The sequence below is a fragment of the Acomys russatus genome, chromosome 28 (genome assembly GCF_903995435.1).
Source record: "Acomys russatus chromosome 28, mAcoRus1.1, whole genome shotgun sequence".
Classification (NCBI taxonomy): domain Eukaryota; kingdom Metazoa; phylum Chordata; class Mammalia; order Rodentia; family Muridae; genus Acomys; species Acomys russatus.
Window position 1 is genome coordinate 40,337,147 of NC_067164.1, and position 15,485 is coordinate 40,352,631.

Consider the following 15,485-nt stretch of genomic DNA (forward strand, 5'->3'; position numbering starts at 1 on the left):
TTTTTTTTTTTAGCCAGGGCAGTGGCAGGCAGGAAGACAGAGCAGGTACAGGTTTGCAGGAATCTGAATTGTTATGTCTGTTTTCTTGTTTGTTGTTTTCCCCTTAGTTTACTGAAGTGTTATACTTACTTTGAGGCTCCCGATTAAGATGTGGCCTGTCTATCTAGACAGGCCGGCTGAGCTCTGCCAACTCTTGGCATTTGAGAGGGCACTGATCCACTTTTTATCCTTTTGGGCTAAGGCATGTGCCTTAGTTCTTCTGGTTTCAATTTCAACAGTCTCTTTCTAACTATAGCAGTCTGGCAACGTGTCACGCCATGAGAGGTTGCCCAACATAGTCCACCCGAGTCCACTTCCTTTCTGAGCATCTCACAGCTACTCTGGCCTCCTCCACCACTGGAACTTTCTCAGCTGTGAAGAAAGACAGGAGAAAATCTGCCTCCTGCTTCCACGGCTAAGGATTTATTTATTTAACTCTAAGGAGTGAGGTGGCTTAAATCCACTTACAGGAAAGATAAGAAGAGAAAGTTAACTCACAGAAGGACAGACAGACAACAAAGGCAGGAGCAGCGGCATTTACCTGCCATCCCAGCACAGGGGAGGTCTGCACGGGAGGGTAGTAAGTAGAAGACCACCCTTGGCTACACAGGAAGTTTGAGGCGAGCATGGGCTGCACCAGGCCGGCTCAGATGAGACGGTACCAACTTTACCATTTGCTGAGGCCGAGCTCACCGCAGCATTCCTACGCCACCGCGGCGATCGATCTGAACGCTGGCAGAGCTGTGAGGAGAGCCACGGTAGATCACAAATTTTGTCTGCGTGGAAACATTTCTAATGTTTCTTATTCTAGGTGCCTGGCTAAATCCTTTCCATACATTTTTCTCATTCTTATAACAAATCTCCCGGCATCCCTACCATGTTCTACATTATTTATATGTGAATATGCAAACATAACCAGATTTAGCCCTTTTTGCTTAGGGCTGTTTTTCACTTTATAAATTGTTCCCAGCACATTTGGGACTGATTTGTAAAGTTTGATTTCTACACAATAATAATAATAATAAAAATGCCTAGAGATTATGGGGATGTCTATGCCCGTCATATGTTAGGCCTGTTTCCTTGGCGATGGTAAGACAATGTAAGCATCTCGCCTCTAAGGAGCGGGGCTCCCTCTCTGGCAGGAAGGCCAATCACTCACTCATTATCACTGAGAGCCTTCAAGCGGGCTACAGCACAGGCAAGTGCAAATCAGCTTTATAATTAAAACTCCCCGGGGAAGAAGACGACCATGAAATAGTAGGCTTACTATTACTACATGCATTTTTTCCCCCCTTCGAGACAGGGTTTCTCCATGTTTGGGGCTGGAAGTTTGTCCTGGAAGTTTCTCTATAGACCAGGCTGGCCTCGAACTCACAGCAACCCGCCTGCCTCTGCCTCCTGAGTGCTGGGATTAAAGGAGTGTGCTGCCACGCCCAGCTCAATTTTCATCTCTTGTCTCTGCCTTGGGGTGGGAGTGGGGAGTAAATAGGTTTTCCCATTTTATCTGCGTATGCTGGGCTACCAGAGTTATTTTTTCATTTATTTATTATGTGTATGATTCCTCACTTCCTCTCTCTCCTAGGCTTACCTCAAATTTGTTGTGTAGTCAAAGGTGACCCTCTACATCTCACTGTCCATCTTCCACCTCATAAACGCTTGGATTACAGGCATGCGCCACCACGCCTGCTGTACTGTGTATTTAGTGCCTGGGACCAACCCCCAAACTTCCTGCAGGCTAGGTAAACACTCTACCAATGAAGCTATTTCTCCAGATGTCACATGTAAATGCTTTGGACATGTAGAATTTTTGTGCACGTACTGGAAAAATTCCTAGATATGGAACTGCATATTCAAAAATAACGCATGTGTACTTTGCCCAAGGTGATGACATTACTTTTAATGACAGTACTTGAGAGGCAGAGGCTGGGGGATCTGTGAGTTCAAGGCCAGCCAGGGCTATGCAGAGATGACCAGTATCAAACAAACAAAACAAAACCATGTCCACACTGAGGGGCTAGGGAGAAGTCGTCTAGGTGGCTGCTTTTGCAGAGGGCCAGAGTTTAATTCCCGGTACCTGTATCAGGCAGCTCATAAGTGCCTGTAACTCTAGGGCCAGGTGGACCCAAGGCCTCTGGCCTCCATGGCACCTGCTCGCACTTATACTAAAACACAAACATACTACACAATGCTCATAATTAAAAATAAATCATATATATATATATTTTTTTCCTTCACATTTAGGCTGAGTGTGGTGACTCACCCTCCTGCAACTCTAGCACTCTGGAGGAGAAATCAGGAGGATTTGAAAGTTCCAGATACACTATGAGTGCAAGGTCAGCCTGGGCTACCGAGGGCCTTGTCTCAAAAACAAAACACAATTTCCAAACTGTGTTTCCGGAGACTTTGTCCAGTTTACTCTCATGTTCAGTGTGTGACAATGTGTGCTATCTAGACTGTGGCCTGAACGTTACTTCTTCACTTTCTCAATTTATACCAGTCTGGGGGCCCGGGTGACGGTGGAGTTTGGACAGGATTCCATGTGGCCCTGCTGGCCTCACACTGGGTGTGCAGGCAAGGATAATCTTCAAGTTCTTACCCTACTGACTCCTCTCTAGTGCTGAGCCCTCCAAGCCCACCTAGCTTTTAATTTATACCAACAACAAAACCATTCAAAAAGATCTAGAATCGGCTTAATACAAAAGGAAGATAGAAAAACAAGCGGAGTACATGGCAGTTTCCGCCAAGGGCGGAACTTTCTAAACTGATTTGTCACAGCGGGATATTTTCCTTCAAGCTAGCACATCACTAGCTGTCAGAAGGATGAAAACGGCTCGAACTTCCTAGATCAGCACACCCAGGACTGTAATTACATCACCTGCCACACTCTGGCTGCCCACGCACTTCCTCCCTGCCGTGGTGTAGGGAATTGGAGAGGCTGCTCTCCCGAGGGTCCCGGAAGGAAACAGTAAGCAGAGGCTCCATCTTGAACCGCTCGGGGCAGCTCACCGGGAGGGCGTGGTTCCTCTCTGCTGGCCTCCTCTCTGTCCTGGGCGGTCTACCTCAAGAGGCTCACCACTTAGGGGGTCACCGTCAGGGTCCAGAAGCCCAGAAAAACATTCTCTTTATTGCCTCTCCGTAGGACCCCGCCCTTCTTAGGTACCTAGTGTGACGCTGGCTCCTTAAGAGCAGAGATGACAAATAACCCTTGATGGGAATGGCTTTCCACAGTTCCCAGGAACATGCGGTTTCGGATGAAAAAGAGATACCGAAGTATAGGGGGAATCATGTGCTCGCTCTGACTGAACCAAAATAATTAACCTGCCTGACTCGGTGTCCAGGCCCCGTCTCGGAGAGGGAGAGGGAGAGAGAGGGAGAGAGGGAGAGAGGGAGGGAGGGAGGGAGGGAGAGAGAGAGAGAGAGAGAGAGAGAGAGAGAGAGAGAGAGAGAGAGAGAGAGAACACGAACACCAACAAAACACGAAGAAAACTTAGACCGCACAGCAGCAGAAACACACGGGAAAGCGATCACTTGGGAAACTTTTTTTAGAGCAACTTCCCAAGTGCCTGTTTCGTATGCACGACGTTTTTGGTGAAAAGGAATGAGGGGAGGGAGGTCCTGATTCAGGTGAAAACAAAACCTGCTAGGTAAGGCTTTCATGGCAGAGGCAGGCTGATGGAAGCTGAGCAGCAGTTCGCGCGGACATTCAGCAGCACCTGTCCTAAAGCCCAGGTAATTGCGTTCTCCGGCTTGTTGGAACGTACTTGACTTTTTAAATGCACCCCACCCCCAATCTCAACGATCAGTTTTTAGTGGGCACGACAGCCTCCTGAAATCGTAGTTCGGACGAAGCTTTCCGGCTAAGCCGGGTGGCTCCAGGCGAACAGACAGCCTGGCACCATGCCCTGGCCAGGTGCGCTTGGAGGAGTAAAGCACTGCGCCTCAGGCGATGTTCGGCGGCCATTCTTCGCCCTGTGCACCTGCTGGGCGTCTAGCAGCGAGTCCAGCACACCGGCCACATCCCTGCCACCCAGCCCTTCTGGCCGTCGGGACGGACCCCTAGGCAGGCGCGGCGGGGCGCGCGGGCACAGCGCAGGCAATCACATGGAGGCCCGCGCCCGCCCCATTGGCTGCGACCCGGCCAGTCGCGGCGCTCGCAGGCTGCGGTTGGTCCCAGAGCTGCGGCGCCTGCACGGGCCCGGAGTCCATGTTACGCTTTGTCTAATTCCCCTCGTTACAGAGTCATGTGCTGCTGCTCTCGCCGCCGCCGCTGCCGCCGCCCGGGGTGCCCCGGCTCCTCCGCCGCGCTTCGAGGTGGCAGCCGCGGGCGGGGCCGCGGGCTCAGGGTCCAGGGCGCCGCGCGCCTCCGGGGCGCGTCCCGGTGCAGCCACCGCCCGCCGCAGGTGATGCCGCCGCCTCCCGCCTCCGCCTAAGCTCCGGCGCGCGCGGCCCGGGCTGCCCGCGAAGGTGGGTGCGCGTCGATCCATCCGGGCCGGGAGGGCGCAGGTGGAGCGGCCCCGGGGCGCGCAGGCGTCCTGCCTGTCCGCGCGCGGCGCCGCGGTGGAGCCCGGGTTGCCGCTGGGGTCGCGATCGGGAACCCGCGAGGGCATCGGGACCCCGGGGCGGGCAGCGAGACCTGGTCCCCACCCCGCGCCGGGACATTGTTCCGCTTTGGGCCCTGCGCGGGCCGGGTGCCGGCTGCCGCGCTCCCGCCTCGGCCTCCGTGCGCGCGATCGCAGGGGCGGAGATTGCCCATCGCTGCGGTTCCGAGTCCTCCCGGAGGTGGGTGTCTGGTGTCTGGCCTGGTTGGCCGGGTGCCGGCTAGAGGAGACCTTGAACTTCTCCAGAAACGCTTCCCCATCCGCCTCCGTCCAGCTCTGGGTGGGCCGCTCGGGGAGCCCCGCGGGCGGGGGCGGGGAGGGAAGGCCCTGCGCCCCGCCCCCCGCGCCAAGGGGAGGGCGCTGAGGCCGCAGGTGCACCGTGCGCGCCGCGGGCCATCTCCGGGTTGGGTACCGGTATAATCCGCTTCTAGCTTGTTTGGAAGCGTGGGCTCTTGGGAACGGGACTTCTGTTAGATTCTTGCTTAGGGGCTTGGAAAAGAGGAAAACTGGGCTGCCTGCCCAGAGGGACTGTCGCCTCCAGTAACTGGAGAGTCGATGGGAAGAGGGTCCCCTCTCCCTGCCCACTTTTATGTGGGGTATCCCTAACAGAAAAGGAAATGAGATTTTTGTTGTTTTTCTTTGATTTTTTAAAAAGCCATCCGCAGTGAAGGAGCGCTGCTTCGGGTCGAGGGCAGGAGAGGTATGTCCCCTCTGAAGAGGGGTGTGGTATAAAGCTCAGCGGCTCCCATGCAGCTGTGTGTGTGTGTGTGTGTGTGTGTGTGTGTGTGTGTGTGTAAGTGGGGAGGCAGGATTGCTGGGAAGAAAAAAGCAAGGTAAAGAAAGGAAGCAGGAAGGAAGAAGGCAAAGGGCCGAGGCCAAGTATTGTGTGTCCTAGCCGAACCGGAGCCCCAACTTGAGACTCTTGGGGCTCCTACTTGGTTTATGTTTTCTCCCGAGATTGCTTTCTCCTTGACTTAGAAAGCTGTTTTTTTTTTTTTTAAGTCTTTAGTTTTGTATTGGGCAAGGCAGCTGTGAAGACGTGCTTTTGGAAGAAATTGAGAAGGAAGCCCTGACTTCTGGAAACTTTCTTTGGCCGTTTAAATAACAGTCCCACCCAGGCAGTGTTCACTGAGCACTACACACTCGGTTCTGGAGTGCAGGAAGAGCACTCTGGTGGAGCAGGGATGAGCTAGCTGCCCCCCTCTGCTGTATGTGTGAGGGCTGTTCGCTTCAACAACCTAGGGGAACAGGATTCAGGCCTCCCTCCCCAGGGCTTCTGGTGCCTCAGGGTCTTACACACCGTGGGGTGGGGGACCACTCTGCCTGTGAGGTCTTCAGACACCATCTGTTTTTACAGCTCACAAACACAGAGCGTATGTATTATCCGCTAGGTCAGGGGCACGGCACCAACTTTAGTTAAAATCTATTGCCTTGACACGAGAAAGAATTGAAGATCAAGATGAGGTGGAAAACCTGGGAGCATGGACTTCCGCCAATTATTTAGGGAGCCCTCTACAAAGCGACGAAGTAATAATCCACAGTGGAGAGTTCCCAGCCCGGCCCACAGGAACTTACTGTCTTAGGTTAGTTCCTCTAGTTTTTATTAAAGGTGTGTAAACTTTGTTGATTGAGGCCTGATAGATTAAGAGGTCAGAGTGTGAGCTGTCCTCAGGTGACCCAGGGCTCCCCTCCCCTCCCGCCACACCCGGGGAGGGTGGAGTACTGATGCAACCAAGTATTGAGCCATGGCCTCAGCATTCTTTGCCTGCTTTTTCCCTTACAGCATTGAAAACACTTAGTCAACATGTGGCCTTTACCCCCCTCCCCAGTAAGGTGTATATTTTATGGAGGCTTTTTTTTTTCTTTAAAAAAATTTTTTTTTCTTTGAAATTGGTCTTCCCTGGTATTGTTGGAAATTGTAGATTAAATTGGCTCAGACCATAATTAGGTTAACATTTTTTGGTGGATCTTTGTATTTATGGTCATGTGTGTTCTTTTTGTTTTGTTTTTGAGATGGGGGAGGCTCTCACCCTGTAGTCGAGGTTGGTGCCCTCCCCACCCCAACTCAAGGTTTTCTGTCCTCCTGTATACCTCCCCTGGTGCTGGGATTACAAGCACGGGCCACCGTACACAGCCACATGTGTTGTGGACTTGCTAGTTTGAAGGGATGATCTCACTACGGGAGCTGGTGTTTGTCCACCTGAGATATGCCAGATAGTGTTGAGTGCTGCCAGTAAGCAAGGAGCTGAGGGAATGCCGGGTGAGCTTGAAAAGGGGGCCTGGGGGTGGGTTGCTGTAGGCTGTGAGGGCAGATAAACATGCCGAGTCCAATAGTTCAGGGTGAGGATGTGTGTGTCAGGACAGAGCCGGGGAGTGGTTGCCTCAAAGGAGGAGATCAAGGGGCACACACTGCAGTGGACACTGGGAGAAGTGGATAGGTTTGCTTAGCTGGAGCCGAAAGCGCTAACCTAGTCAGTGGAAAATTAACTAGGAGTCAGTAGTGTTTATCGTTTGCCTCAGCCCAAGGTTCTCCAAAGGCAGGACCATTCCACCTCACAGGCCGTTGGCAGTCAGTGGAGAGTGAGTGCTTAAGGTGCCACCGGGGCTTCTAGTGGTTAGAAAATTTCCTTCAGGGCTCTGGAGATCGCTCAGCAGGGAATGGTGCTTAGTGCTTGGAACCTGTGTGGTGGGAGGAGAGCTCGCCTCCCCGAAGTTGTTGTGTGATACTTATCCTTCTCCTTAAATAAGTAATGTAAAACAACAGACAAGCCTTCAGTGCACAGGACTCTGCCCCAAGCCCAAGAAAGAATATTAATGTCGGGAGTGCCAGAGCTGGGGTGAGGGTCGGGTAGGGAGGTCGGTGGGTAAAGCGCTTCCCCGATGCACAGGCGAGAAGAGCCAAGGTCAGATCCACACATCTTGGTAAAGGCTGGGCGTGGAGTGTTTGTAGCTCCAGGGCTGGGCCAGGGGAGGCAGGAGGAGTCCTGGGTTCACAGGCCATACAGGCTGAGATGGTGAGCATCCTTCCCTGGGAGTCTGAAGTGGAGAGGAACAGACTGTGTGGCCTTTACACACATGCCCGTGGGCACGTGCCCGTTCGCGCACGCACAAAAGCAGTGTCAAAGTTCACACCGCTGGCCTTTGGCCGTGAGCAGGACTGCTGTGGTGGCCTTCCCAGAAGTAAAGTTGCATTTCTGAGGGCAGGGAGGTGGTTCTTGACAACAGGAGGCTGGGAAGCTGGTCTAGGAAAGCAGTCTGCTTAGGCCTGAAAGGGCTAGGGTTTGGGCAGGTCCCAACCAGGAGGCAGGTAGTTTTGAGGGCAGTGGATGAGCTCTTGGGCAGGGTAATACTGAGGTAAGTGCAGAATCACCGAACTGGTGCTTTAGAGAGGCCCTGCCTGACTCCTTTAGCAAATTCTTCCACTTGCTAAGTTGCTCCTTTGAATCACCCAGGAGCAGGCCTCTGTGTTTGTGGTTATTTGGCCCCTCCCAGTGGTCTCTCTGATTGGCTTCTTCTGGAGTTGTTCTGGCTTCACTGGACAGGACGTGCCAGGTCCCCCTCCTGTTCCCTTGTTTAACTTTCATGGTGTAAGGTCATTCTAGTCATCTTTCAGGGGATGCTGGTCCTTCATAAAGTCAGCCTGGCCCCCGGAAGAGCCTGGAATTCAGGCTGGTGGTTGGGATAGGAGTGGCCAGCAAAAACAGTGGGACACTTTTATCCTCACTGAAACTACCAGCTCCAACTCCTCTTCCTCCTCTTCCACCTCCTCCTCTTCTTCCCCCACCTCCTCTTCCCCTTTCTCCTCCTCTTCCACCTCCTCCTCCTCTTCTTCCTCCACCTCCTCCTCTTCTTCCCCCACCTCCTCTTCCCCTTTCTCCTCTTCTACTCCTCTTCTTCCTCCTCCTCCTCTTCTACCTCCTCTTCTTCCTCCTCCTCCTCTTTTTCCTCCTCCTCCACCTCCTCCTCCTCTTCTTCCTCTTCCTCCTCCACTCTTTCTGTTGTTGTTATTATTATTCATGCAGCGGCTGCTGCAGACACAGATGACAGGTCGTCAGAACTCTGCTGGGATTTGCTACAGCAACTGCTGTGGATTTGTATGCCCAGAGCAACATCCTTTTTTTTTCTCTTGAGAAGTTGAGTTGGACTTTCATGGAGCTTTTTAAATTTTGGCTCCATCTTGTATCCTAACACAGAAAAACAAGCCAGCCATGGTACTGCTGGAATGGTGGCTGCAGCTCACCTGGTTGTAGCGAGACTCACAGATTTGGTGTGCTAGGCATGGGGGTAGTTCCAGAGGCTGGTTAACCCTTTGGGAGCGTGTTGTCGGCTCGGCTTTGCGCTCTCTCAGTGTTTGCACCTGTGGTGCTGTTTTTTGCTGTTGCTGGACTGAGACAAGTGTCTGAAACGCTGACTTCCGCCTCTGGGAGCCTTGTCATTCTGTGTGTGTGCACATCTGGAGGAGAGTTGCTGATTTTTTTTACAAATTGGAAGCTTGCCAGAGGAGGGTTGCTTTTGAACTCGTGAGGGGTCGACACTGTGAACTTGGTTCCCACTCAGGTTCTGTGTTGTTTTCTCTTTGCTGGGGCCCAGACCACCAGCTAACAGCATTACAGGTGCAAGAAGAGCCGCTTGGGGTTTAGAATCAAGCATCTGCCTCGGTGCTGGGCTTTAAGGTGCACTGTGGTTTTGTGTGTAACTTGGCTTGTGTGACTTCACTGAGAATGTTAGCAAGTATACCTAGATGTGGGAAGTCCTGGGAACTTACCGCCAGGTGCTTCAGATAGTCTGATGTAGCCACCAATATTGATTGATTTTTGTTTATTTTGTTTTTTCCAGACAAGGTTTCTCTATGTAACCTTGGCTGTCTTGGACTCCATTTGTAGCCCAGGCCGGCCTCAAACTCACAGAGATCCACCTGCCTCTGCTTCCCTGAGTGCTGGGATTGTAGATGTGGGCCACTGTGCCTGGCGCCATTAATGTAGGCGCCATTAATGTATCCCGGACTGGTATGCCTTAAATTCCAATTCGTTATGTAGCCTGAGGATGACTTTGAACTCCCGATTGTTGGGGGAGGGGAAAAGTATGGTTTTTCTAGCCGGTTCTAGCTCCTAAACAGTGACACACATACCTGTTACATTTACCAATAGGCTTTAAAGCACTAGCCAGGGAGTCTCCTATATTCTAACCCAACTACACTGGTCTGGCCACTTCCCAGCCGTGTGCCCCGTGACCCGCTGTCTAGCTTCTGTTCCATCTTTGTGCTCACGGTGACCTCCTCATGGCTTCTGGTGACCTTCTTCCCCCATCTTCCCGCCTCTACCTGGGCCCTCCTAACTGGGATTGGACTCTCCTCCTGCCCTGCCCAGCTTTTGGCTGTTCACCTCTCTGTTAGCCAATCAGAGAGATGTTGGAGAACAGTTTTTACACATCGAGAGGCAGGAGATTCTTCGTAGACGTGACAGTGCCCACACCCTGACTGCAACCAGATCTCTGGGCACAGAAACCAACATCTGGATACACAGCGCACTAAACCATCCCCCAACACCTGATCGGGCTACCTTCCCGGTGCTAGCATTACAGGCATGTGCCACCCGCACTTGATGTGTGCAGTGCAAGGGGTCGGACCCAGGGCTTTGTGCATGATATACAAGCTCTCTACCAGTGGAACTAAATCCCCAGCCCTTAAGTTGGGTGGTAGCCATCCCGTAGTATTGAAGGAGCAAAATTCCAAATCTGATGATGTGTGTGGCCATTTTGCTATGTATGCCCGTTGTGTTCTGTCCCTCGCTGTGGTCGTATCTCCATCCAAGTGGTATAATTGGTTGTGTCTCGCTTCTGTTCTGGTTGACAGGGGCAGTAACCTCTGTACACCTTCTGGGGAGCCAAGGATAATCCTATAAGCAGGGGGTATTTGGGAAACATAGGACACAAGATATTGTCCTACATTGCTGGGGCTGCAGCTCCGTGTAGCTCGATGCTTGCCCAGCATGTTTTAGACTCTGGATTCCGTTCTCTGGTCTGTCAGACGAGGGAGGGATGAATTGAAGCTGGACTAGATCAGCCCATGACTGAAGGCGAACATCCAGCCCCCCCCCCCCCCCCCCCCGTGGGCAGCGGGCTTGATTACGCTCGCATGCCAGTTTTAGGCGCCAGAATCTTCCTTAAAGAATACAAGCAGGCGCTCAGAAGAAGGATTTGCCCTCCACCTCCAAGTGTGTAAACAATGGGGGGTCCCTCGGGCCTTATTTATATAATTGAACCAAAAGAGGGAAGGCGGGGCAGGATTTCTAGCTTTACAGGTGACACAGGCCTGGCCTGGGTTATGAAATCTCTAACCAGGAGGGATTTGCTCCCGGGAAACCACAGAGGTTGCGTTACTTGTCAGAACTCTTGTAGGTGAGCTACTTGGCTGCAAATGGGTGGTGTTCTTAGGCGGAGCCATGGCGCTGTGGTAGGGTGGTGTTTTGCTTTTGTGGAGGAGGAGGGGAGCTATAAAGAGGCTCTGGAGGGGCTGGAGAGATGGCTTAGCGGTTAAGAGCACTGACTGCTCTTCCAGAGGAACCGGGTTCAAATCCCAGTACTTACCTGGCAGCTCACACCTGTCTGTAATGCCCTTACACAGACACACATGCAGACAAAACACCAATCACCAATACACACAAAATAAAAATAAATAAATGTTTAAAAAAAAAAAAGAGGCTCTGGAAAGCACTGCACAGCACCGTCCTAGTGTTCCAGGCCAGAGGACAAGGCACACCGCTTTCAGAGAAAGGATTTAGGGAAAACAAAATCGTCTTTTTTTTTTTTTAAATATATTTCTGAGACAAGTGAAAAGCACAAGTCTCAAATTCCAATAGTCTTCCTGCCTCCACCCTCCAAGGGCTAGAATTCCTGGTGTGCACCAAGGCCAGTTCAGAAAATATAGTTTGAATTCCTATCCCACAATGCTTTTCTCTGGTTTGGGGGTGGGAGGTGTATGGTTGCTCTACATCAGGAAACACAAAGGTGTGATTCCTGCCCCCCCCCCCCCCCCAGGACTCAAGAGTTCTTGCTGGGACAGGCTTCTTGCATAGCTGTTTTTCTGACAAAAATTTACAGTCTGGAAAGACTTGGTTGAGGGGCGCCATCAAAGCCCTAGAAACTACTGCTGTAAGGACTGAGGAAGGAGCAGTCACTCGTTCCCCTACGTGGCGTTTTGGTTGTTCGCCTCTGTCCCCAAGCTCCAGTAAGTCTGCGGGTGGGCAGGAGACAGGACCGGCTCTGCCTTGTGTCCCATTGATTCCTTTTTCCAGTGCCGTGCGCATGAGAGCTCTCAAATAGCATTTGTGACCCAAAAGAATGAACAGAGAGGTTTCCCTTCAAATCTGTAAATAAGATGTGAATTCAGATCAGACGTTAAAAAAAAGTGTGGCTTTAGTTCCCTTTAACCTGAATCAGAGTCACCTGGAGAATATTACCCTTTTAAATATGTACTGGGATCTGGAGAGATGGCCCGGTTGGCAAAGGGCTTGTCACACACAGGTGAGGGTCTGAGTTTGACCCCCGTTGACCCAGGTGTGGTAGTCCTCACTTGCAACCCCTTTTCTGGGGAGGTGGGTATAGATGGAACCTTAGGGCTTACTGGCCAGTGGCCCTAGGTAGCCCCATCAGCATGCCCCAGGTCCCAACTAAGATGGGGTTGACCAGATGGCTTTGTGGGTAAAGGAACTTGCTGTGGAAGTCTGGTGACCAACAAAGATCTCTGATCTCTGCTCCCCTCCGCTCCCTGCCCCCCATCCCCATTCCCCCACCCCCGCATACTACACACACACACACACACACACACACACACACTATTACTAATATAAAGTTTTAGAAAAGGGAATGGCACTTAAGGAATGACACATAAGGTTACTATACATGCATGTGCATACACATGTACACACAGGACACACACACACAGACACACACACACACACACACACACACACACACACACACGGACACCTGTCCATGTCCTTCACGGTGTCTGATGAGTCAGAACCTCTGGACGTGGAGTTGATTATTTTTGGTTTTGATGTTGTTTTATGGAGGTCATTCAGATGAAAACTTCCCTTTGCCCCCAAGTGGCTCTGATGTGTGGCCAAGGCTGAGAGCCACCATCTCTCATAGCTGTAGGGTGCATCGATTGAAGACACTATACGGGTGTGGTTGGTGAGCCTATGTGGGTTAATAGGAACCGGCAGGAGCATTAGATTCCGTGCACAGTGACAACCAAGACAGCACATCGCCCCGGTGCGGTGCAGCTATGAGGCAGGAGTCCTGGACAGGGTGGAGTCTGTGGTCCCTTCTTGAGCAGTTGTTTTCATAGTGAGGCTGCAGTTTGCCCAACCTGTGGACAAGTGAGCATAGACAGGATGCAGCAAGCTTTTGGTTCCAAGAGGGCTTTGGTTTTTAGCTGCTGTCTCTGTTTCTCAGGTTAACCTTCCTGCTCCTTAGACTGTTACTATGACTCATGTTTCTTTTGTGAAGAGGATGAAAATGGGGTTTGTTCTTTATATTTCATAGCTGGTTGGTTGGTTTGTTTATATTTTTGAGTGTGTCTCACGCAGCCCATGTTGGCCTCCCAAGTCACCACGTAGCTAAGGGTGGCCTTGAACCTGTGACCTACACAGTTCCATTTTCCAAGTATTGGGGTCATAGCTACGCCCACTTTCATTCCATGACGGAGCTCACACTCAGGCAGGCACTCTCCCAGCTGAAATGCATCCCTGCCCCCTTCTTCCTTCTTTTGGTCAGGGCCTTACTGAGTACATTAGTGTAGCCTGGCCTCAAACCCAAGATCCCCCTGCCTCAGCCTTTCTACACCATACCCAACCTTTGGTCTGAGTTTAATCTGGCAGTGTCAACGATGGTCTACTGAAAATTTACTGGCATATGAAATCAAAGGTCCAAGAATGACAGTTTTCAAAATGTTTACACCGTCCTCTGAGGGCTGCCAATCTCACAAATGGGGTGTCCGTTTCTATTAAGCCTTTCCCTAAAGACTGCCCCCACCGCACCTCTGAAATTTGCTGGTAAATAGTTAAGTGTCTTAGTCAGTGCTCTATTGCTGTGAAGGGACACTGTGACCAAGGCAGCTCATGAAAGGACACATTAAATTGGAGCCTCGCTTATAGTTTGAGAGGTTTAGTCTGATATCCTCATGGAGGGGAATGAGGGTGGCACGCGGGCAGACATGGTGCTGGAGAAGTGCCTGAGCACTACATCCTGATCTACGAGCAGGGAGAGAGAGAGAGACAGAGGCAGCCGTAGGAGAGACAGACACACAGACATATGGCCTGGCATCGGAGGCCACGCCCCCTAATCCTTCTGAAACAGTTCCACTCCCTGGTGACTAAGCACTCATATGTGTGAGCCTGTGGTGGCCATCCTTACTCAGACCACTACGGTTAGGAACAATGCCAGAGAGGTCTCCGCTCCCCACAGTCCTCCAGAAACTCACTGCTTGACGTGAGCACCGTCCGGCAGGAGAGCTGATGTGTGTTCTGCAGTCAAGAGAGTCTCCAGAGGCTGCTGGACCTGCGTTCCCCTCATTGTAGGGACAGGATGGAGTCATCAGGTGGGATGTAAGCAAGCTATGGACAGCTGTGGGTGTGGCCAGCGGTAAAGCTCTTGGCCAGCATACATAACGCCCTCTGTTCAGTCCCCAGTGACAACCAAATCACTCTTGTCAGTCACTGTTCTCTTCAGTGACTGACTGTTCACAACAAAATTTTAAAGAGTTGGTAGACAATCAAAGCTCTTGGGGAAACTCTTTATGAGGTTTGCAGTGGGGCCTTGAGAGCTCTCAGAACTCAGCTTAAGGCTGGAGAGATGAGACCCGCTCGGTGTGTAAAGGACTTGGCTGTCAAGCCTGGCCGACCTACATGGTGGGGGGAGAAAACTGATTCCATAGGGTTTTCTCTGACATATATATGCTGACATGTATGTGCCCCGTCAGTCAGTCAGTCGATCAGTCAATCAATGTATTAGAAGTCAACCTATTCTCAGATGTAACTCTTTTTTCCATTTAGTAGACCAGGAAGTAACTGGAAAACTATTGAATGTCTGAAGGTGTGTCTGTTTGTTTGTTGTTGTGATGGGAATTGAACCCAGGGCCTTCTGTATGCCAGGCAAGAACTCTTCAACCAACATACATTTTCAGCCCCCAGAGTTCTTGTTGTGGTTTTGTTTTGTTTTGTTTGTTTTTCGAGACAGGGTTTCTCTGTGTAGCCTTGGCTGTCCTGGACTCTCTTTGTAGACCAGGCTGGCCTTGAACTCACATCGATCCACCTGCCTCTGCCTCCCAAGTGCTGGGATTAAAGGCGTGCACCACCACACTCAGCTCCAGAGTTCTTAATAATAACAGCTACTTTTTTTTGGCCTTGATTAGTTTTCCAAATCTGTGCCCTGAAATGTGTATGTGCTCCTGTTTCGTTCTTTGGCCGATCCTAAGTTAGCACCAGGCTTACTCCCACTTGACAGGTGAGCTAGTGAGGATGGGGAGGGCGTGTGATCCCACGGCTACCCCATGCCAAGGACGTAGAGCTTGAAGCCAGGCTGGCTTGTTTCCCTGCTGTTCGCATACGCCCTGTACACTTCGCTCTCACCTCTCGTTTGAAACTCTGTGATCATCTTATACACTCCGTAATATTTCTGTGAAAGGGAGACCCTGAGTAAAGGGTGTAGCGATCGGCTAGAGCGTATAGACCCGTTGGACTCCAGGGATCAGCCTGGCTCTTGGCTCCTTCCTCTCTCTGCTGGCATAACAGATGGGTGCTGTCACACCTGGCTGTCATGTGAGCTGGGGCCTCACGCTCGCTCAGT

General features: G+C 51.5%; 1 protein-coding gene across 2 annotated transcripts in view; it reads left to right on the top strand.

Annotated features, from left to right (window-relative positions):
- Positions 1–4,405: 4,405 nt before the first annotated feature.
- Positions 4,406–15,485, top strand: part of Lrrc8d (leucine rich repeat containing 8 VRAC subunit D) — a 111,093-nt gene continuing 100,013 nt past the window's right edge. The window contains exon 1 of one of the 2 annotated variants that reach the window (XM_051170608.1): positions 4,406–4,503. The gene's annotated coding sequence lies outside the window, so the exon portion shown is untranslated. Of the gene's footprint in view, positions 4,504–5,013; positions 5,338–15,485 lie in introns of those variants that run through there. The other variant, XM_051170607.1, reaches the window with a different exon arrangement.